Source organism: Lepidochelys olivacea (genome assembly GCF_965140295.1).
Source record: "Lepidochelys olivacea isolate rLepOli2 genome assembly, chromosome: 10".
NCBI classification, from domain to species: Eukaryota; Metazoa; Chordata; order Testudines; family Cheloniidae; genus Lepidochelys; species Lepidochelys olivacea.
In genome coordinates this window covers 14,722,105-14,743,753 of record NC_140420.1, presented here as the reverse complement: position 1 = coordinate 14,743,753, position 21,649 = coordinate 14,722,105, and the positions used below count along the sequence as shown (strand labels likewise).

The 21,649-nt window shown below is 42.0% G+C and overlaps 1 long non-coding RNA gene across 2 annotated transcripts in view; it reads left to right on the top strand.

Annotated features, from left to right (window-relative positions):
• Positions 1-21,193, top strand: part of LOC311527213 — a 229,963-nt gene extending 208,770 nt beyond the window's left edge. Inside the window, exon 4 of one of the 2 annotated variants that reach the window (XR_014713281.1) lies at positions 20,452-21,193. This is a non-coding gene — a long non-coding RNA (uncharacterized lncRNA). Of the gene's footprint in view, positions 1-16,992; positions 17,064-20,451 lie in introns of those variants that run through there. The other variant, XR_014713282.1, reaches the window with a different exon arrangement.
• The last annotated feature ends 456 nt before the right edge of the window (positions 21,194-21,649 follow it).

Sequence of the window (21,649 nt, the reverse complement as noted above, 5' to 3'; positions counted from 1 at the left end):
GATTATCGTGCACATTGTGAAGAGAGTTGTCACTTTGGATGGGCTATTACCAGCAGGAGAGTGAGTTTGTGTGTAGGGGGGTGGAGGGTGAGAAAACCTGGATTTGTGCTGGAAATGGCCCAACTTGATGATCACTTTAGATAAGCTATTACCAGCAGGACAGTGGGGTGGGAGGAGGTATTATTTCATGATCTCTGTGTGTATATAATATCTGCTGCAGTTTCCACGGTATGCATCCGATGAAGTGAGCTGTAGCTCACGAAAGCTCATGCTCAAATAAATTGGTTAGTCTCTAAGGTGCCACAAGTCCTCCTTTTCTTAAAGTTTTTTTAGGTGTTTTTACACAATTAAAAAGGCTATTTTAGGCTAGGAAGAAATAACCCATTTCCTATAGTGGAAGGATATTCCTGGGCTAGAGTTGATTTCAAATACCGTCTGGCTCCAGTTCCAATTGTCCAGTAGTTTATAAAGCCACTGCATCTGGCTGTACTTATCTTTTTAGCAGATTACACTAAAATAAATCCTTAAGGCTAGACCTTTTAATTGACTAAAACACATGCACATAAAAATACAGCTGTTTCAGAAGATGCTTTCATTGGTTTGAACAGAATTTGGACTCATTGAGGCTGTTATAAAACTCTAATAAGCAAACTGCCTTCAAAATCTGAAAAAACCCCACCCGAAACAACAACCCTAAAATGTTAGGTTATTGAGCTGAGTATAAATGTGTTATTCTTTAGCCATTCATCAGTTGTTCGGGTTATAGGTGATTATAAATTTTTCTGTGCCCATTGCCTCCGGTTCCAGCTCAGCATGATTCCTACATTGAAAAGCATTTTTATCGTAAAAATGTGGCATCTCCTGTGATTAAAGCACAGAGTGAGTTCTGAAAGTACGGTACACCTCAAAGTCACTGATATTCTACATAGCCCACTCACATATTCAGGTGACATATTTTTATCTAAAGACTCAGTGGAGATTTTCAAAAGTGCCTAAGGGATTTAGAAGCAGAAGTGTTATTGAAATTGAGCTATTGGCATAGTGCCCCTGACTACAATGGAGTTTCAGTTATATAAACCAGTTGAGGATCTGGCCTATTTATTTTGTTACAAGCCCCGGGAGGAGTATGCATACTTGAAAAAGTGGAGACGAGGGACATTTACTTCTTTTTGTCCCAAAAGTAGAGAGTTTAAATCCTCAATAAAAACCTAAGGGACAGGAATATGTGTAATTTACCTGAGTTTTATACTGGTGAAGAATGAACTCCCACAAGAATTAAGAACCATTCCAAAGCTCATCGCCTTCTGCTCTAATGGCAAGGATCTTTTCTTTGACCTTTCCTTCTTTCACACAAACACATAACCACATGTGTTTTAAAATTTCCCAAACAAAGCACTCCTCTGCACACATGCCTCCCTTTGAGAAGAGGATGAGAGAACAAATGTTAGATGTTAGTCATCTTGGTTAATAAATTCCAGGTAGGTGCACAGATACTATGCTGATGAGCATGGTATAAGAATCTCTACAGAATAGAATAGAATGGCTAGAAACTGAAATTAGATAAATTCAGATTAGAAAAAAGGCCCCAATTCAGGGTAATTAACCAGTTGTCAATCTAACCTAGGGATGTGTTGGATTCTCCGTCACTGGAAGTCATTAAATCAAGACTGGATATTTTTCTAAAAGGCATGCTCTAGCATGTCCAGAAGTTATGGCCTTGATGCAAAAATGAATGGGTGGAATTCTCTAGCCTGTGCTATGAAGGAGGTCACACAGTATGATCATAATGGTCCCTTCTGGCTTGAAAAATATTCCTCTTGAACCACTAGCAGTTGGTATTTCTTGTTGGCAGCTCTATGATTTGTATCCACAGTTAGCATAGGAATACACTGAGTATTGCTTTCAAAATGGTGAATGAAATATATTCCACGCTGGCTCATTGTATCACTTGGTACTTCTGGCATGTTTAGTGCATAAAGTAACATTCCTATTAAAGCTTCCTGTGGATTTGAAAACCTTTAATACTGGGAGCACAGTATATGAATGCTAGTGCCTTCACCGGATGTTGCAATGCTGCGTTTGGGTTCCCAAATTGGCATTAAATACCTACAGTGGATACTTGGGCACCTATATACGAGCTCTTTGCAAACAAAACACTGGGAGATTTGGATACCATGTTTTGACAACACATTTGCAGCTTGGGCCCTGGGTTTTACAGGTTTGCATGTGGCAGTTCCCAGAGGCATTCTGTCTACAGAGCATGTGGGCTTCGTTTGAAGGTGCGAGGGGGAGCATGCTCAAAGGTCGTTACCTAGACCTCTTTTTGGAGGCATAATGTGGGCACTCCCTGTAGCTCACAGGTGATGCAGAAGTGTGTGTATGACTGTATGTGCGGGGGGGCGTGGAGAATGACCTAACTTCACCCCCTCCCCTCTTCTCTGGCAGTATAACAGTCCCCTTTGCTATCAGGAACTTGGTTGCCCCCAACACAGCTACAGGAGAAGGTGGGCTCCTTGCAGCTACTTCCCTTGTTGCAAATGTGCACAAGGCCAGCCACAATATGGATCAAAGAAAATATAGAACATAGTGCCATAATCTGTGGATTTCATTCTCCTCTCACTTTTAGCCAGTATACATCGGAGTTAATTTACACCGGCATAGGTGAGATCAGAGTAAGGCCGATTGTACTTTTTCTTTTTGTTAGGATTCCTAATACATTTTCATTTTTTTCATTCTCCTCTTGTTAAGGAGTAATTTTATTTTAAATGCCTAAGTGACTTAGGAGCCCAGATCCTATTTTCAAAAGTGACTTGGGCATTTGGATAGCTACAAAGGCACAGGTCCTCAAAGGTATTGAAGTCAATGGGGGTTAGGTGTCTAAATTCCTTTGAGTATCTGGGCCTTAGTAGCCAACTAAATGTCCAAGTCACTTTTGAAAATAAGACTTAGGCACTTTTGAAAATTGTACCCATGATCTTATCATGACACTTTAAGGTCCTGATTCCGCAAAGCACTAAATCATGCTTAAAGGATCTAAGCACATGCTTAAGTGTTTTGCTGAATCAGGACTTTAATGTGCAATTATTTTGGTTTTGTTTTGTTTTTGTATGCCAACTCCTGTGTATTTTGTTAATTACCGGTAGGTTCACCTATATTTATTCTGGTCAGTTTGGGGTGCTTTAAATTACATTCTCTAGAGTGTTGGTCTAAATTGTGTCTTTTACATCAGAAATATTTGACAAAGCTATCAAAGTAAAAAGAGAATGAATCTAATCATTTTCAAAAGAAAAGAGATAGAAACTGTTACTTTGTTGGCAGAAGGTGGTGCTGTTATCTGATATTAGAACTGATAATTAACTCTGATGCCAATGAACTTCTGCTAAAGAAATCCATGAGTTGAAGAGAGATGTTTTTCCCTCCCAGGAACATAGTATAGCATTAATATAGGTAGGAAACATTTCCCAATCTTGCATTTGGAGATATAATAAAATATAATTAGAAAGCAGATTACCACACAAAAATTTCTGCCAGTAAAATAAAATGATAAGACAAATTTGCTTTTTAGAGAAATAAATTGAGCTGGATCATGCTCCTTAAGTAGGATGGCTGATTTCACAAGATACAGTGTTATGAGTTTGTGCATAAAACACGAGATCTGCCTGAAGAATCTGTGAAAGAGAGTAGCAGATAACAAGTGAAGAAAACTGTTCAACAACAGCCTGAAGTCAGATATGAGTAAATATCAGAAGTCCTGAGAGAGAAACTTCAACAATCGGACAGAGAGGATCTGATTATGTTTCAATTGGATATGCCAATTTCATTTCTATCCAAAACTGTTGTACACTGTTAAAACAGTTGCCATGACCTACCTCAGAGGTGGTTGCATTTCAGTTTTGTGTGTGAAGTGATTCAAGTCACTGTTGGACCCTTAGGATTGCTAACCCCTACTGTTCAAAAATCATGAGATTATCTTAAATATAATACATTTGGGGTTCTTTTCATTTGTCTTCTGGTTTCTGAGCCTTTAGGGTGCACTCATGTTTTCTAACTTTTTTGTATAGCCATGAGGGATAGAAACTTTCATTTTTAAAAAAATGTAAGTTGAGATTCGCACCTAATTACAGGGCTCCAGAAGCTGGGGCTTTAAGAAAAACACAAATATCACAAGACTAGCAATAAAAGCAAGAGAGTTGGCAGCACTGACCCTTGGGATGGATCATGATATATAAATATAAGCTATTAAATTGGTATTTTTCATAAATTGAAGCTGACAAGACAATTTATAAATGTGAAAACCAAATATTTTCCCCATTTGTAGAACAGAACTCAGATTGTTTCCAATGCTCTGAAATATCTGGTTTTATTTTTTCAGTTTCTGACCAGGACAAGAACTAGAATTTCTGAAATACTCTCAAGGACATCTGTTCTCACAATACGGTATTTAAACTGGTGTCTAGGAACAGAAATCTTCCCAGATAAATCTATGCTCAGCCATGTTTCAATCCATTTTTCTGATCCAAAGATCTGGATAATGTGGATGCCCCTCCATGGTTTTGAATGCTTTTCTGACCTGAACCCACACTTTAGATCTCTTGAGGATTGTCCATTGCTACTCCTTCTGTCAAGGTTCCTCCCCCACTCTGAACTCTAGGGTACAGATGTGGGGACCTGCATGAAAAACCTCCTAAGCTTATCTTTACCAGCTTAGGTCAAAACTTCCCCAAGGTACAAAATATTCCACCCGTTGTCCTTGGACTGGCCGCTACCACCACCAAACTAATACTGGTTACTGGGGAAGAGCTGTTTGGACATGTCTTTCCCCCCAAAATACTTCCCAAAACCTTGCACCCCACTTCCTGAACAAGGTTTGGTAAAAAGCCTCACCAATTTGCCTAGGTGACTACAGACCCAGACCCTTGGATCTTAAGAATAATGAACAATCCTCCCAACACTTGCACCCCCCCTTTCCTGGGAAATGTTGGATAAAAAGCCTCACCAATTTGCATAGGTGACCACAGACCCAAACCCTTGGATCTGAGAACAATGAAAAAGCGTTCAGTTTTCTTACAAGAAGACTTTTAATAAAAATAGAAGTAAATAGAAATAAAGAAATGCCCCCTGTAAAATCAGGATGGTAGATACCTTACAGGGTAATTAGATTCAAAACATAGAGAACCCCTCTAGGCAAAACCTTAAGTTACAAAAAAGATACACAGTCAGAAATAGTTATTCTATTCAGCACAGTTCTTTTCTCAGCCATTTAAAGAAATCATAATCTAGCACGTACCTAGCTAGATTACTTACTAAAAATTCTAAGACTCCATTCCTGGTCTATCCCCTGCAGAAACCCAGCATATAGACAGACACACAGACCCTTTGTTTCTCTCCCTCCTCCCAGCTTTTGAAAGTATCTTGTCTCCTCATTGGTCATTTTGGTCAGGTGCCAGCGAGGTTACCTTTAGCTTCTTAACCCTTTACAGGTGAGAGGAGCTTTCCCCTGGCCAGGAGGAATTTCAAAGGGGTTTACCCTTCCCTTTATATTTATGACACCTTCAGTAAAAGTTCACTTTAAATACGAGCTTCCTCAAAAGTAAAGAAATCTCATATATGCTAGGTGATAAATAAATCAAAAAAGAACAACTCCTACATCTTTCAACAATGATATATGCCAGTGTGAAGTATCAAGAATAGTGTTGTTAAGACTGGACAGCATTACAGACAAACATTTATGCAGGACACACTACTCCTAAGAAATACTAATAACTCTTCAAGAAACAACAGTTGTAGATAGATGCTTACAATATCCTAAATAAGTGCTGACTCTGGCAGTCTTGATAAAATTCCTTCAGAATGAGTTTCTGGATTATGCAGATTGCAGAGACTCATTTACACATGCGATGTGCAGTTAGGGCTAGATATTCAAAATTAGGCAAATGCAGATGTGAGCCTGTAATTATATTTGCCCAGCGTGTGCACACAAATTCCTAATGTATGTGTCTGTGTGTAGATCAGGTGTGTGCCTGCTTTTGAAAATCTTGTCGTTAGAGATAAAAGACATTCTGCCAGCCCTTTGGAGGGCCGAGACAAAACTGCTGAGATGCTATTAGAGATACGATTAAGTCTGAGAGTTAAAGTATGCTGAAGGCTCTTGCAAGATCGTCAGACCCAGAGTATAAAGCTTCTTTATTTCAACTGGATTTCACACTTCAAACTTGGTGTGAGAATTCTGAGACTCAGGAGCAAATGGCTTTTTATGAAGACTTGAATTACATTTTACACTTGAAAAATTAGTATCAGCAGTGTGTGAAGTGGACTGAAATGTAGGGTATATCTACGCTGCAATGCAATGCCCGTGGCTGGCCTGGGTCAGCTGATGTGGGATCTGGCTGTGGGGCTGTAAAATCGCAGTGTAGATGTTCAGGCCCGGGCTGGAGTCTGGGCTTTGGGATCTTCTCCCCTTGTGGGGTTCCAGACCCCAAACTCCAGCCCAAGCCCAGATGTCTACATTGCCCTGCAGCTCAAGCCCATGTCAGCTGACACAGCCATGAGTGTTTTACTGCAGTGTAAACACTGAAGTGGTGTTTGGTCAGAGGAACATGGGGTGGATGAGAAGGAAAGCAAGATCTGGAAGAGTAAAATGTGGTCCCTTACATGCTGGACTGTCTCCTCAAAGCAGGCAGCCATGCTTCCACCCCCTTCTACCATCAAATCCCTCTTTAAAATTCACTTTTTTCCAAAGATTTAGAGTCATTAATCCAAAGCCCATTGAAATCAATGGGCATCCCAAGGTTTCTCAATTTGGCACCCAAAGCAGTGGCGCGGTTGACTATATTTCTGGGATATGTATTATTCAAATATAGAGGTTCTCTCCAGGGACTGACAGTGATAAAGGGACGCAAGCTTATATTACATTGACTATCATCAAGTGATGCAGCAAGCAGAACGGGACCTTCAACATTAACTGCCTGCCTTTCATTGTGAGATGTGGAATTTACTGTCACTTCATTCAGCTTAACTGAAATTGCTTTTGCTGACAAAAAAATCACTTCCAGAAAGTTTCAAAATTGCACTGTGTAAGAAATAAATGGTTATTGTTCATCTGGTCATCATGACACGGGTGAAAAAGCTAAGTTCTTTCATATACAAAAGTCTAGTGCTTCTCTGTATCTGCTGTTAGTTTTGGAAACATGAGACCCAAGTGCAGCTGTACTGTAGGCAATAATGAATTTAATGTTAATGCACAATGATTAACCTGAAAGAAACCTTCTTTTCTCTCTCATGTGCTTGGGAGGAGAAAGTAAGTGGGACCTCAAGCTCTCTGGGCCTGATCCAAAGCCCACTGAAATCAATTAAAAGACTTTCATTAACCCCAGTGGGAACTGGACATGAAGCCTTCTGATTGCAAACAACATAGTGCAGGTATGTGCAGCATTAACTGAGAGAAGTGAAAGAGTTTATTCACAGATAGTGTGGCTATAATCCAGAGAGAGGCTGATGAGAGAGTTAGCCAAATTCAGTCCCCCCTTACACCCATCCAGCCCTGTTGGTGGGTATAATTTGGCCCAGTGAGCATAGAATCATAAAAGAAAAGAGCAACCCAAATTATAACTTATTAAATGGCACTCCTGATGCTATTGGAGTTTATTCTATGAACTGGGGCTGCTTTGTAGACCGATTCTCTAAGGGTTTTTCCTGCTAGAGATATCTGATACTTGATTACGTTCTTCAGCAATATTGTTTCCACTGTAGGGAATGTCAGTGATTAGCAGAACAGGCTGCCAGCCATCCTCTAATTCTGCTGCACAGTGCCCTCCGGACTAGCCAGGATTCCTATCCAGTGATGCTTTGTGACTTCCAATATTTCTGCAGACACGTGTGATTTTACTATTTTTCTCCATCAGAGCATCACTATGGTTCAAGCTCATAAAAAAAATGCAAACACTGGGCTCCAATCCAGTTCTTTCTAAATCAACGATAGTAGGATCAGACACAACAAATAAAATCTACTCAGTTAAGCTGTGTGCATCTTGGGGAAGCCAGTTAGATATCCCCATATCAGATCTCATATTCTTTGTTCTTGTTTAACATCTAAGTAGCAAAATACCAAACCTTTTTTCATATTTAATTCTATTTGCTAATTATCCATGAAAATGCAATTAGCACCAGTTGACACAATTCTTTGAGAAGGCTTTTTAATTTGGAAAGAAGAAGAAAAAAGTCTCTTCTCTGGTAGTTGTTTTCAAAAAAATCTTCCAAAATATTGTACCTGATGTATCACATTAGACACATCAGATTGGGTTGCATCAGCAATGTTGCATTACATCACATCACAAAGGTAATGCACTGTGACAGAATTGCAATGCAATGTGTCAGCTGGAAAATGGGAAAAGACATGATTTCCTGAGTAAAATGCTCTTAAAGCTTTCTGGCATTTCTCCCCCCTCTCCCCCGCCCTCCACCTAAAGTAGAGGAAGGGCTGTTATGTTTTGGGGTATTTGTTAAAGGTTTGATTATCTGCAGAAGCATTCTAAGCATCTGATTATTTCCTGAACCTTCATGGATAATTAACAAGGCCAGAAAGAAAATATATAAACATAGCCAGAGTACATTAGATCTGTTCCCCCACCAGGATATTCTGTAAAGTGAGAAAACAGCTGCATAGAGGGAGGAAAGAGAAAGCTCAGAGTGTATAAGCAAGAATATGACCAGGTTTTGAACTAGCCATTATTGCTAACTGTTTTGCACTATAACTGTTAGTATTAAGTAGCTAATCCTACACAGATATTGCTTATGTGATCAATCCTATTGGCTTCAATGGAGCTACTTGGTTGAGTAAAGACCATTCATACGAATTAGGGATTCAGGATCATGATCTGTCACTTTGGACAGCAAAGATGAATAGATAGATGCTGTGAAAACCCATCTCCCATATCGACCAGAGTGAGTTTATGAATAGATTGAACATTAGCTGCTCAAATTCTGTTCTCATTTACACCTGGCCCTAGATTTTTTTTTTTTTACAGTTTTGACAATTACAGAATCTTATGCTGATTCAAAGCCATCTTTGAAAGTGTGCAGTGTGCAATAGCCCTCAAAATGTCCAGTTTGTGTGTCAAGTACATTCCTGGATGTGATGAACGTGTATGGGGACAGCATTTACGAAAGTTTACGCTGGTTTAAAGATCCTAGACCAGGGTAGGATTGAATAGCTCAGGGAATTCAGGGTTTCTTCAGGTATGTTGGCAACAAGAAGAAAGCCAAGGAATGTGTGGGCCCCTTACTGAATGAGGGAGGCAACCTAGTGACAGAGGATGTGGAAAAAGCTAATGTACTCAATGCTTTTTTTGCCTCTGTTTTCACTAACAAGGTCAGCTCCCAGACTGCTGCACTGGGCATCACAAAATGCGGAAGAGATGGCCAGCCCTCTGTGGAGATAGAGGCGGTTAGGGACTATTTAGAAAAGCTGGACGTGCACAAGTCCATGGGGCCGGACGAGTTGCATCCGAGAGTGCTGAAGGAATTGGCGGCTGTGATTGCAGAGCCACTGGCCATTATCTTTGAAAACTCGTGGCGAACCGGGGAAGTCCCGGATGACTGGAAAAAGGCTAATGTAGTGCCAATCTTTAAAAAAGGGAAGAAGGAAGATCCTGGGAACTACAGGCCAGTCAGCCTCACCTCAGTCCCTGGAAAAATCATGGAGCAGGTCCTCAAAGAATCAATCCTGAAGCACTTGCATGAGAGGAAAGTGATCAGGAACAGCCAGCATGGATTCACCAAGGGAAGGTCATGCCTGACTAATCTAATCGCCTTTTATGATGAGATTACTGGTTCTGTGGATGAAGGGAAAGCAGTGGATGTATTGTTTCTTGACTTTAGCAAAGCTTTTGACACGGTCTCCCATAGTATTCTTGTCAGCAAGTTAAGGAAGTATGGGCTGGATGAATGCACTATAAGGTGGGTAGAAAGCTGGCTAAATTGTCGGGCTCAACGGGTAGTGATCAATGGCTCCATGTCTAGTTGGCAGCCGGTATCAAGTGGAGTGCCCCAAGGGTCGGTCCTGGGGCCGGTTTTATTCAATATCTTCATAAATGATCTGGAGGATGGTGTGGATTGCACTCTCAGCAAATTTGCGGATGATACTAAACTGGGAGGAGTGGTAGATACGCTGGAGGGGAGGGATAGGATACAGAAGGACCTAGACCAATTGGAAGATTGGGCCAAAAGGAATCTGATGAGGTTCAATAAGGATAAGTGCAGGGTCCTGCACTTAGGACGGAAGAACCCAATGCACAGCTACAGACTAGGGACCGAATGGCTAGGCAGCAGTTCTGCAGAAAAGGACCTAGGGGTGACAGTGGACGAGAAGCTGGATATGAGTCAGCAGTGTGCCCTTGTTGCTAAGAAGGCCAATGGCATTTTGGGATGTATAAGTAGGGGCATAGCGAGCAGATCGAGGGACGTGATCGTTCCCCTCTATTCGACATTGGTGAGGCCTCATCTGGAGTACTGTGTCCAGTTTTGGGCCCCACACTTCAAGAAGGATGTGGATAAATTGGAGAGAGTCCAGCGAAGGGCAACAAAAATGATTAGGGGACTGGAACACATGAGTTATGAGGAGAGGCTGAGGGAGCTGGGATTGTTTAGCCTGCAGAAGAGAAGAATGAGGGGGGATTTGATAGCTGCTTTCAACTACCTGAAAGGGGGTTCCAAAGAGGATGGCTCTAGACTGTTCTCAAGGGTAGCAGATGACAGAACGAGGAGTAATGGTCTCAAGTTGCAGTGGGGGAGGTTTAGATTGGATATTAGGAAAAACTTTTTCACTAAGAGAAACACTGGAATGCGTTACCTAGGGAGGTGGTAGAATCTCCTTCCTTAGAGGTTTTTAAGGTCAGGCTTGACAAAGCCCTGGCTGGGATGATTTAACTGGGAATTGGTCCTGCTTTGAGCAGGGGGTTGGACTAGATGACCTTCTGGGGTCCCTTCCAACCCTGATATTCTATGATTCTATGATTCTATGAATGGAAATGATCATTCTAGGTCACTATGATGGGTCCAGCCCGAGCTGGTGCTCCCCAAAAGCAATGCCCGTCTGCTAGTCTTTCTGGAATGTGTTATGTTTCTGGAGCCAGTGGAGAAGGAGCTAGCCACACAGAGGCAAAAGGAAGGTAATGGACACACGGCTGAATGCTGCGATGCTTTATTGTTCTGGCTGCAAAACAGAAACTAAGAGGAAAATGAGGCTTTTATTCTGGGAAACACTGGGGAAACAGGGAGAGCACAGAGCCCTCTGAGCATTTAAAGGTCCAGGACATATCAAAACGAGTGGTTGGTCTAACAGGCAAGCATCCAACATTGTAACAATCGGTGCCCTCAGTGGCAGTCTAAGCGGAGAAGAGGAGGATTGAATGGCCGCAGCTGAGACTGAACTTCCATCCTGCTATGGAGGCAGGGGATGAAGCAGAAGATAGCGATCCAAATGAAGAATACACAATTAAAAGTCATTGCCCTCATTTGCACTGAAAAATGTGAAAGAACAAATTCTGTTATAAAGTGGTTTGAATTTGTTTGGGAAAAGAGGTGCTAGAATATTGTATATCTTTAGGAAAATGCACATTCATATATTTCCCTGAATATCTCTTTACATTTTGGAGAGAAATTACACCATCAGATCTAAATTGCTTTCTTCACTAGTTGATTCTTTTCTCTTACTGCTGTTTTATTTCCCCACTTCCTTGTAAGCTACTGAATGTCATCTGAGGAAAATCTTCCTTTTAGGCACATATTATGCTTCAGTAAAGCATCAAAATCAATATACAGAGAGTTCCCAAAGAGGGCAGGAGCTTTTTCCCAGAAGGAGATAAGCACCAGCTCTTCTCCTGAATTAATAAAAGTCACTCGTGGTTTTAATGTATCCATTATATGTAAGGGAAAGAAATGAAGCTGTTTGGTAGCATTTGTAAAACCAGCTGATGGATGTAGCCCAGTTCAGAGTAGACAGGTGTTCACACCATAAAAATAAAATCCATAATAACAGGCAATGATGTATCTTGGTTTGCAGACTCAGTAGAAATACAGAATTGAATATACAGAGGGTAACATTTTCAAAAGCAGCTAAGTTCCTTAGGAGCCAAACTCTCATTTTCAAAAATGATTTAGCCACTTAAGGCTGGTTTTACAAAGGTATTTAGGTGTCTAAAGATGCAGATAAGCACCTAGTCTGGGATTCACAAAAGGGGGTTTAGGCCCAGATCCTCAAAGGTATTTAGGCTCCTAACTTCCATTGACCTTTGTGGATCTGGGCCTGTGTGCCTAGCTGCCACTTTTAGGTGCTGAAGTTCAACATTAGGTGCCATGAGCTTTCACAGAACCCCTGCTCAGCTGCTGCCTAACCTTGTATGTGCCTGTGGTCCCTAGGCACCTGAGTTTCCACTCTTGAAATCCCCAAGGCATCTAAGTGTCAGTGGCTGGACACGCGCAGAGCCGTCTCAGTCTTGACCCCACCCAACAGCTTGGCGCCTAAGCCCCAGTGGGATTCACAACCAGGCTCTTGCCTTTGGGGCCTGATCCAGGAGGCATGCTAAAAGCATACCTAAACCCACCCAAAAGAAGCAGGTTCTAGTGTTCTGGGGTGGGTCTTTCTCAGTCTCTCCTGAGTGGAGCTGGGGGACTGGAAACTACGTCTTCCATCTTGCAGAGGAATGTTCTAACAATTGGGCTATGGAGTCACCCTCACTCTCTTTTGGGCAGTGAGTTTAATTATTTAGACCCAGTGGCACCACTTCCATAGAAGAGATTGAGAGAGAGAGACCCACTCCAAACTATCCCATAGCCCAAAGGCTAGGGCTCTCTCCCTGGAGGTTGGAGAGAAGTTCGAGTTCCCTGTTCCACATCAGGCAGGGTGGGTATTTTAACCCAGGTCACCCCATTGTGGAGGAGTGCTTTGACCTCTAGGCTAAAGATTCTAGAGCAGGATGCTGACACATCCTCCTCAGCTTTTGTCCAAAAATGGCTGACCTCTGAACTCCAGGAGAGGGTTGAAGCCTGTGAATCCCAAGGCATCTAAGTCCTTTTGAGGGCCAGGGCTTAGGCCACATCTCTCTCCTCAGCATGTCCTATAGGCTACTTTAGATGGCTCCTTGCTCAGCATGCTGGCTTTTGTGAATCCCTTTTTTAGGCATTGGGCATTGTATGGGGAGCCTGAGCACTTAACTAAAGGCTGTGGATCCTTCTAGGCAGAAGGGCACCTAAAAGTTAAGCACAGAAATGCTGACATAGCAGCTTCTGTCCGACTTAGTGAATCCCACCTCAGTCCCCCACTGAATTTCATTAGAATTAGGCACCATCTGGCCTTAACTTACCTCACTCTTTTTCATGGAAAAGCTTACTCCTCCTTGTGTACCAAGCCAGGTACTCCGACCTGTTAGGGCGGGCAAAGCTGGGTCTCCTCTTACTTTCTGCCCACCTCCCTCCCCCGTCTGCCTCATCTCCATCCTGTTGCACACCACAGAGAGTATCATATGAGTAGTTCTTGTTCTCCCAACCACAGCCAGAGTCATCTGAGCAGGGCTGAGTGGGAGAGCAAAGGGTTCCTTACTCCCTCTTATTCTCCTGCGTGGCTGTAAAAGGACCATGAAAATACAGCTCCAAGTGATCCCACAATAATAAATAAAAAATGGTAATTAGTAACTTGTAATTAGTAACAATTGGTCCTCCTATTGCACCTTCATAAAATCTCAGAACACATTAGAACATGGCTGTGAGTCCTGGTTTAGCATCATTTTACAGCTGGATGACCTGAGGCACACAATGGTTAACAATGGCCAAAAGGAGCTAAGGACAGATGGAAATAGAACCCAGGCAATAGGGTTGATGCAAAAGAATTTTATCAGACAGTTTGCTGTTCAAAAATACTGTTCCATTGCAATGGGATTGTTTTGGGGAATGTACTGACTCAGACAAACTGTTCAATGAAAATTTTTCAAAACTACTTGACTCTAAATTGAATGTTTTGTTTTGACCTTGTTCCATTTTGTTCTGACTTTATCACTTTGTTATATTTTGATTTTTAATTTACTTTAAAACCTTTTAATTAATTTTAATACATTATATTTCTATATATCACTGGTAATGTACTATGTTATATTTTAAGGTTTCAACATTAAACAAAATGTTTCACTAAAATTGTTTTGAAGTGTCTTCAACACAAGATTTTGGAATTTCTGCTTCGAGGTAAATTTTGAAATTTGGACTTTTCGTCCCGATTCAGGAGAACAAAAAGTTCTTAAATGTCAGAATTTCTTGTGGTCTAGAAATTCCATTTTCTGACCATCTCTAGTCACTTAGAACTTCAGTGCTCATAAAAAGGAAAATTTCAAAACCTCCTCAGTTCAAATATTTTTGACTGTCAGAGGATCATTTGTTAGCTCTAAGTTATAGTCTTGTATATCCAGTAAACTGCAGGTGTGAATGGAAGCTTTAATATGATCTTAGAGACTAATAGTATTAGGGTTGTTTTATTTCTAAATTAAGGTATTTCCAAATGGTCAGTGTGATCTTGGTTAAAATCTGTAAATCAGAGAATTTTTTTAAAAAGTGAAAGAAGAAGATTGCACTGGGTTTATACTGGCAAATCTGGTGCAAACCATATATAATATCACATATAATTGACAACGATTCCAGGCATCAGAAGCTTGAATATCAAAATCTTCACCTAGATATGGTGTGTGTGTGTGTATATATAAAAGATGGCAATATGCATTTTTTTCAATTTACATATTTTATGTAGCTAATATTTAGATACCCCAGGGAGGGATAGTTCAGTGGTTTGAGCGTTGGCCTGCTAAACCCAGGGTTGTGAGTTCAATCCTTGAGGGGGCCATTTAGGGATCTGGGGCAAAAATTGGGGATTGGTCCTGCTTTGAGCAGGGGGTTGGACTAGATGACCTCCTGAGGTCCCTTCCAACCCTGATATTCTATGATTCTATGATTCTAAGGCAAAAATACAAAAGAAATAGGGCTGTGTAGTTGTATTTAAAATACAAATTTAGGAGAAGAACTGAACATGGATTCAAAAGACCTAGGTTCACATCCTGCCTCTGTCTATTTGATCTTGGGCAAATCACTTCATTTCTCGGTGCCTCCATTTCCCGTCTCTAAAATGGAGATAATAATCCTTTCTGTCTCCTACCCTTTGTCTGTCTTATCAGTTTAGACTGTGAGCTCTTTGAGGGCAAGGAGCCGTTCTGACTATGAGTTGATACAGTGCTTGATACCACAGGGCCTTGATGTCGGTTGGAGCATTTTCAGTGGCAGCAGCCCAATAGTGGAAAACATTACAGATGCTGTCAGACTTCATCTGACTCTATGACCTTCACATCTAAATGCAAGTCCCACCTTCTTCGGTAAGGCCTTGAGCCAGTAATGCTATCTTCGTAGGACCACCCTACAAATTGGGATGCTGGGGAAGGGAGGAAGTGGAAGGCAAGAAGGAAAAAAAACCAAACATCCACACTGACACGTTACAAATAAAGGAGGTTGTGAAAATACTGCTATTTAGGGCACGCTACATACTCTCTCTAATTGTTGCATGGTGCTTAGATATCTCGGTGACAGTCACTTTAGAAAAACCTCAGGTAGACAGCTTATTTGAGAAACCCATCTATCATCAATGACTTAAGCTGCCACATTGGGTGGATATAGACTTATGCAGAAGGTAGAGGGTCTGTGGCAAAAGCCTGTAGATATGGATAATTCTAATCAATAAAACCATTCCTAGTCTTCTCTTTAAGCCAAATATTAACCTTGCTTGATATTTATAAGACAGCATTAACTGACGCTGACCCTTTTTACAGCACTCAAATCTCCTATTTTAAGCCTTTTCTTTAAACCTACTATTAATTCTGTTTTTTTATGTCTAAACCTGATACAGTGGTGCAATTAACTGCTTTACTTAACGTGCAAGGTTATAAGTGATCGCTCTGATACCACTGACAGTAAAAAAGTAAATGGGGTTAAACTGCTTCCCATTACAGATTGATCTTTAAATGGGCTGGTTTGGCAGAATGGTAGCAGACATGCATTATTACTGAATTTGTTTTAAGATGGTTCTAAGAGGCATTTCTTCATGTTGGAGATTTCAAAAGAGCAGGGAGGAAATTGTGCAAATCACAGTTTTCCCCACCAACATTATTAATCATGCTTCATTCTGTCATTAAAAAACCCTCCTTCAATCACACACATCAAACACCTCCTCTTGCCCATGAAGAGCTGTGCATTTCCTGTATATTATACATGCACAAGGGTGTTATTTCTTTAGAAAGTCTGTGAAGGTGAGAAGTTCAGGTTCTTCTACATAAAGTGAGGGAGGGGGTACTTTCTTCTGGGTAAGAATTCATGTATTCCCACCTGTCTGCCCTTCTTCCCCAGCCATTCAGCTCTTGGCAAGGCAGGTAGTTTGGGCTGTCTGCCCAATCCATCAAGAGAAGACCTGGCGGTCATACCCCAAAGCAAGGTTTATAGAGAAGATGATTCAGCGGCTTGGTAGTGGGGAAAGGGAGTAAGGTAGAGATAAATGGGGATGGCGATTCAAAGGAGTGACCTCTCCCTCTGGCCTGTCATAGGGTTGGGGAAAGAGAAGAGGACATGACTGAAGAAGAGTGGACACCTAGGTACTCAATGTCATGGTATTTGATCTCATTCCTACCTACCTACCCATTCCTGCATCCAAGGTAGATGTGAGCAAGCCCATACAAAGCTCTGATAACCAGGAAGATGGCACTTTGTAACTGTTTTATGTAGAAGCCAAGCAAGAGAGGATGGGGGCGTGATATGCTCCAGCTTCTTGGAGCAAAAGTGTATTGTATTCACAGCAATCCCTAAAGAGCAGGGTGGGTCATAAGTGGGGGAACTGCAGTAGTCAAGATAGGCAACGATTAAGGACTTCCGCAGGAAGCTGTGGGGTAAAGGTAATGATGAATTCTGGTCAAATTTCAGAGGCTGTGATAAGCAGGTATGCAGAGATGGAGTTGTGGAACTGGAGACTGGGGATGAATTCAAGATATCTGGCCCTCAGGAACAAAGTTAAGGTCTGAATGGAAACGTGATAGCAAATTCAAGGACATTGGATACAAAAAACACTTCTTTTTTGTTCTCCCTGGAATGAAGAATTTAGTCTTTCAAGCATTCAGAGGTAGGAATTCATGATGTAGGCAAAACTTAAAAGAATAAAGGCAAATAGAATTGTTATACAAGCATCAAAGAGTAAGAAAAGAGAGATATAGGGTTAGGTGTCATCTGCATAGCAGTAAGCATTAAAGCTAGCAATGAAGGTTCCCAGAGGGAGAAGGAAGGTGAAGAGATAAGGGTAAGATGTAATGTTTCCACCAGAGGTGAAAATATTAAAGGAAAAAGCTCTGCACAGCGGTGGTTAGACAGCACCATCCCCATATCCTTTCTTCACTGAGTTGCTAGGGATTTGCATTGCTCACTAGCTGTAGTGGTGTCAGAAACTTCCATAGTGCTGCTGTCAGGGAGGTTTGGGCACAAATTTCTTTTCCGTGCATGGCAGGAAGCTACATGAGTCGTACCTCAGCTGATGGCAGAAGCTGTAGCAGTCCCTGGAAACATAGCCCTGGGGTTATTGGATGGACTACACCTAAGCTGAATGTGAACTTCTCCATACTCCCAAATAAACAGAGATAGTTTCTATGTGTTATATTCCTGTTAGGAAGTGCATCAGCTTACAGAACAGACTGGGGTCTGGTAAAGGCTTTTGCGTCACTCTGTACTTCTCCCTCAATTACTTGCCATTTCATATGTGCTCAGCAACCTCTTGATCTCTCCCCTGTATTTACCACACTGTACATTGCAGCTATTCGTTACAACCATTATGCACTAGACTTTCAACACACCATCATTACTTGGTCCCAATACCATATGGTTTAACAATAACCAGTTTGAGGCACACTGTACCTTATCTCTCTCTTACAATGCAACCACGCACACAAAATGCTGCCTTGGTAATAAGCTTCTAATGCGACCGGCAGTAGGCATTCTAACTGCTCAGAGCCAGTCAGTGAAATGTAATCTCTCCAGCGTACCGTCCATGGTAACGATTGCTCTGAAAAACATCAGGCAGAATGTTAGACAGGAGCTCATAAAGGAGCACGTCAGCAATGGCCACACCTTTGATTCTTGTACACAGTCACATTTGTCTGGTTGCTCAATAGAAGCAGGGTAAAAGGGGTAAACAGCTGCCACCACAATTATCGGTGCTCCATGCCAGATCACTGGGGTTCCTTCTGTGAAAATACCAACAAGTGTTAATGCTCACTCGCAGCCTATAGTGTCAGTCACAGGACGGCTAAACACCAAGGCCTCACTGTCCAACCTCACACCCCACTATAAAGCAAGGGCAAGAGTTCTAGCATCAATAAGAACTAAAGAATTTACAGCAAGTGATGCCATCAATATCTACTTGCAATCCAAGGAGTCTTTGTTGGTGAGCAGTGAAGAAGCCAATAGTGGATTCAAAGAGTATTAGCTAAGGTGTGTCTTTGTGGACCCCAATGTAGGTAGTGATCCTGAGTCAAGCACACCTGGATAAGCTTTATTCTTATCATCTTTGTTGGTGGCTATGAACAAATCTTCCTTTGTCTCCTTGAAACAGTGGCTGAGTGTCCCCACCAAACCAAACCAAACCCTAGTTGTTGAGTGAGCAAAAAGTAAATCAGCAAACACATAGTCAGGCAGCTGTATGCCAGATAGGCACAGCTGAAAACATGGTGTTGCTAGCTGTCTGGGCAGCCCACATGTCAGCAGCTTAGTGAGTGGCCACAGAGAATAGGGAAGGCAACCTGAGAACATCCACAGCAAATGCTTTGAACACATTGTTTGCCACCTCGCAATTTCCCCCAAACTTGACTCTTTCTTTCCTGTGCTATATGCTGAGGCAGTGGTACAGAATGCTAATGGGAGGTGACTTTTTGTAAACCTAGGCAATTTGGTGGATCTGGTGACCCGATGAGCCAGTGGATTTGTGTGCTAGCCCCAGGTACCCAGTGAGAGCAGACATTTAAAAACCCATTCAACTCTCATCTTTTGGCATTTTAATTTGCCTAATTAGGCACAAATTACCGTATTTGAATATATTCTTCAGTGAAAATACCTGAAGAGCTGGAGAATTATGGAAATTCAGTAATTCATGTCATGTCTCCTTCAGAGTTACAGCTCTTTAGAATCACCCATGGTTCATACCACCTTAAAGCTCTGATTGTGGAATTACTAACTGTAGGCTTTGAATACTCATCATATCGACTCTCTGACCAAGCTAAAAAAAAAAAGAAGTGTTGCTTGTGACTTAATGTACTCAATACAGGGCTCTAATAGGTTGAGAAGATCCATTGGTTTCTGTGCTACACCAGGAAATGGAGGCCATTGGAAGGTATTAAATCTCAGCTCTGGGACAAGCCAAGCCTGGGATGATTGTGGGAACAAGAATTTAAAGTTTCCAGAGCACATGCGGTGGAATGTCAAGACCAGATTTCTCCCTCCCTCCTCTACAATGGGATTTTGTGCTGGAAACCCAATAGCCTGCGCTGCATATTTGGCAGGAGGAGTCACACTCTCCACAGCTGCAAGAGCGATGGAGCGTGCCGTGTGAATGGGGGTGAGCGGTGGAATGCTGCTAGCATTTCATTTCCTCAGCCTTTCTTTCTAAAACACCGCCTGACTTCCATGTCAGGGACAGACTCTGCAGCTGCTCAGCTTCCCAGCCCTCGGTGCCTCATGGGCCCCACAGCTGTGGAGCCTGATAAAGCCCAAGATAAATAAAGCGGTTGCTGTTTCCAAACAGGCCATTAAAGAAATTAACCAAAATGACTTGAGGTAAATGAATGACAAAATCACCAAAGTTATAGGGCCTGAGGTGTCTGAGGGGGTTGGTAATTGGCTCCTCTAGACAGCCTGATCCAAAGTCCATTGGAGCTACTGGGAGTTTGGGCTCAGACTGAAGCCAGGGATCTGGGATCCCATAGTGGGGGCAGGGGGAAGAAATGGAAGGTCTAAGACCGCAGGCTCCAGCCCAAGCCTGGACATCTGCACTGCAATTTTATAGCCCAACAACCCAAGTCCTGTGAGCCTGAGTCAGCGGACCCAGGCCAGCCACAGGTATTTTATTGCAGTGTAGACAGCTCAGCCCCATCATTGGCAGTCTCAGCAAAGACCAAGAACTGAGTGGATGTGAATCGAATACCCTTATTAGTGGTCTTTGCAAGTCACAATAAGTCGTACTGGTAGGAAGGTTTTTACTCTTCTCACCCAGGTTGTATGTGCTTTGCAGACAAAAAGAGCTTTCTATCTCCAGGGCTTCCAATCTGGTACCTCTAGCAATAATTAAATTCATTTATTAAAACCTTTGTGTATCTAATTACTTCAGCTCTGTTTCTCCTGCAGGTCCATAAATAGTAACATTCTGTTGTCCTGGAAAAGATTCCTTTTGCCTTTGGCATTGCTCACTGCAAAGAGAGTAATTAAACTCTGAAGGACTTTCTGAAATACTTCACCATGCTCAATGGGACTTTCACCATTTGTTTCCCTGCACCTTTCCCTGCATGGCTGTGTTCGTGGATGTGAATCCAAGGGCTGGGTTTTCCCCTTCACCATGGAAAACTCTTTGGATCTGAACTCAGGTTAGCAGCTTTCTTCTCTCACAGAAGAAGATTTCCAGGCCTTGGAGGAGAGGAATACAGCCCAGGAACCACATGGAGGCTGAGGACACAGCAGGATATCCAGGTTCATCCCCCATGTATCTCAGGGCCTCGTTCTATTGCCTATGCCCACCTTGAGATCGTGGTCCTCTAAAGACCCATGCTACCATAAGCTTCTCATGCAGCACTGTCATAAATATAAAGGGAAGGGTAAACCTCTTTGAAATCCCTCCTGGCCAGGGGAAAGCTCCTCTCACCTGTAAAGGGTTAAGAAGCTAAAGGTAACCTCGCTGGCACCTGACCAAAATGACCAATGAGGAGACAAGATACTTTCAAAAGCTGGGAGGAGGGAGAGAAACAAAGGGTCTCAGTCTGTCTATATTCTGTCTTTGCTAGGGATAGACCAGGAATGGAGTCTTAGAACTTTTAGTAAGTAATCTAGCTAGGTACGTGTTAGATTATGATTTCTTTAAATGGCTGAGAAAAGAACTGTGCTGAATAGAATAACTATTTCTGTCTGTGTATCTTTTTTGTAACTTAAGGTTTTGCCTAGAGGGGTTCTCTATGTTTTGAATCTAATTACCCTGTAAGGTATCTACCATCCTGATTTTACAGGGGGGATTTCTTTATTTCTATTTACTTCTATTTTTATTAAAAGTCTTCTTGTAAGAAAACTGAATGCTTTTTCATTGTTCTCAGATCCAAGGGTTTGGGTCTGTGGTCACCTATGCAAATTGGTGAGGCTTTTTATCCAACATTTCCCAGGAAAGGGAGGGTGCAAGTGTTGGGAGGATTGTTCATTGTTCTTAAGATCCAAGGGTCTGGGTCTGTAGTCACCTAGGCAAATTGGTGAGGCTTTTTACCAAACCTTGTCCAGGAAGTGGGGTGCAAGGTTTTGGGAAGTATTTTGGGGGAAAGGACGCGTCCAAACAGCTCTTCCCCAG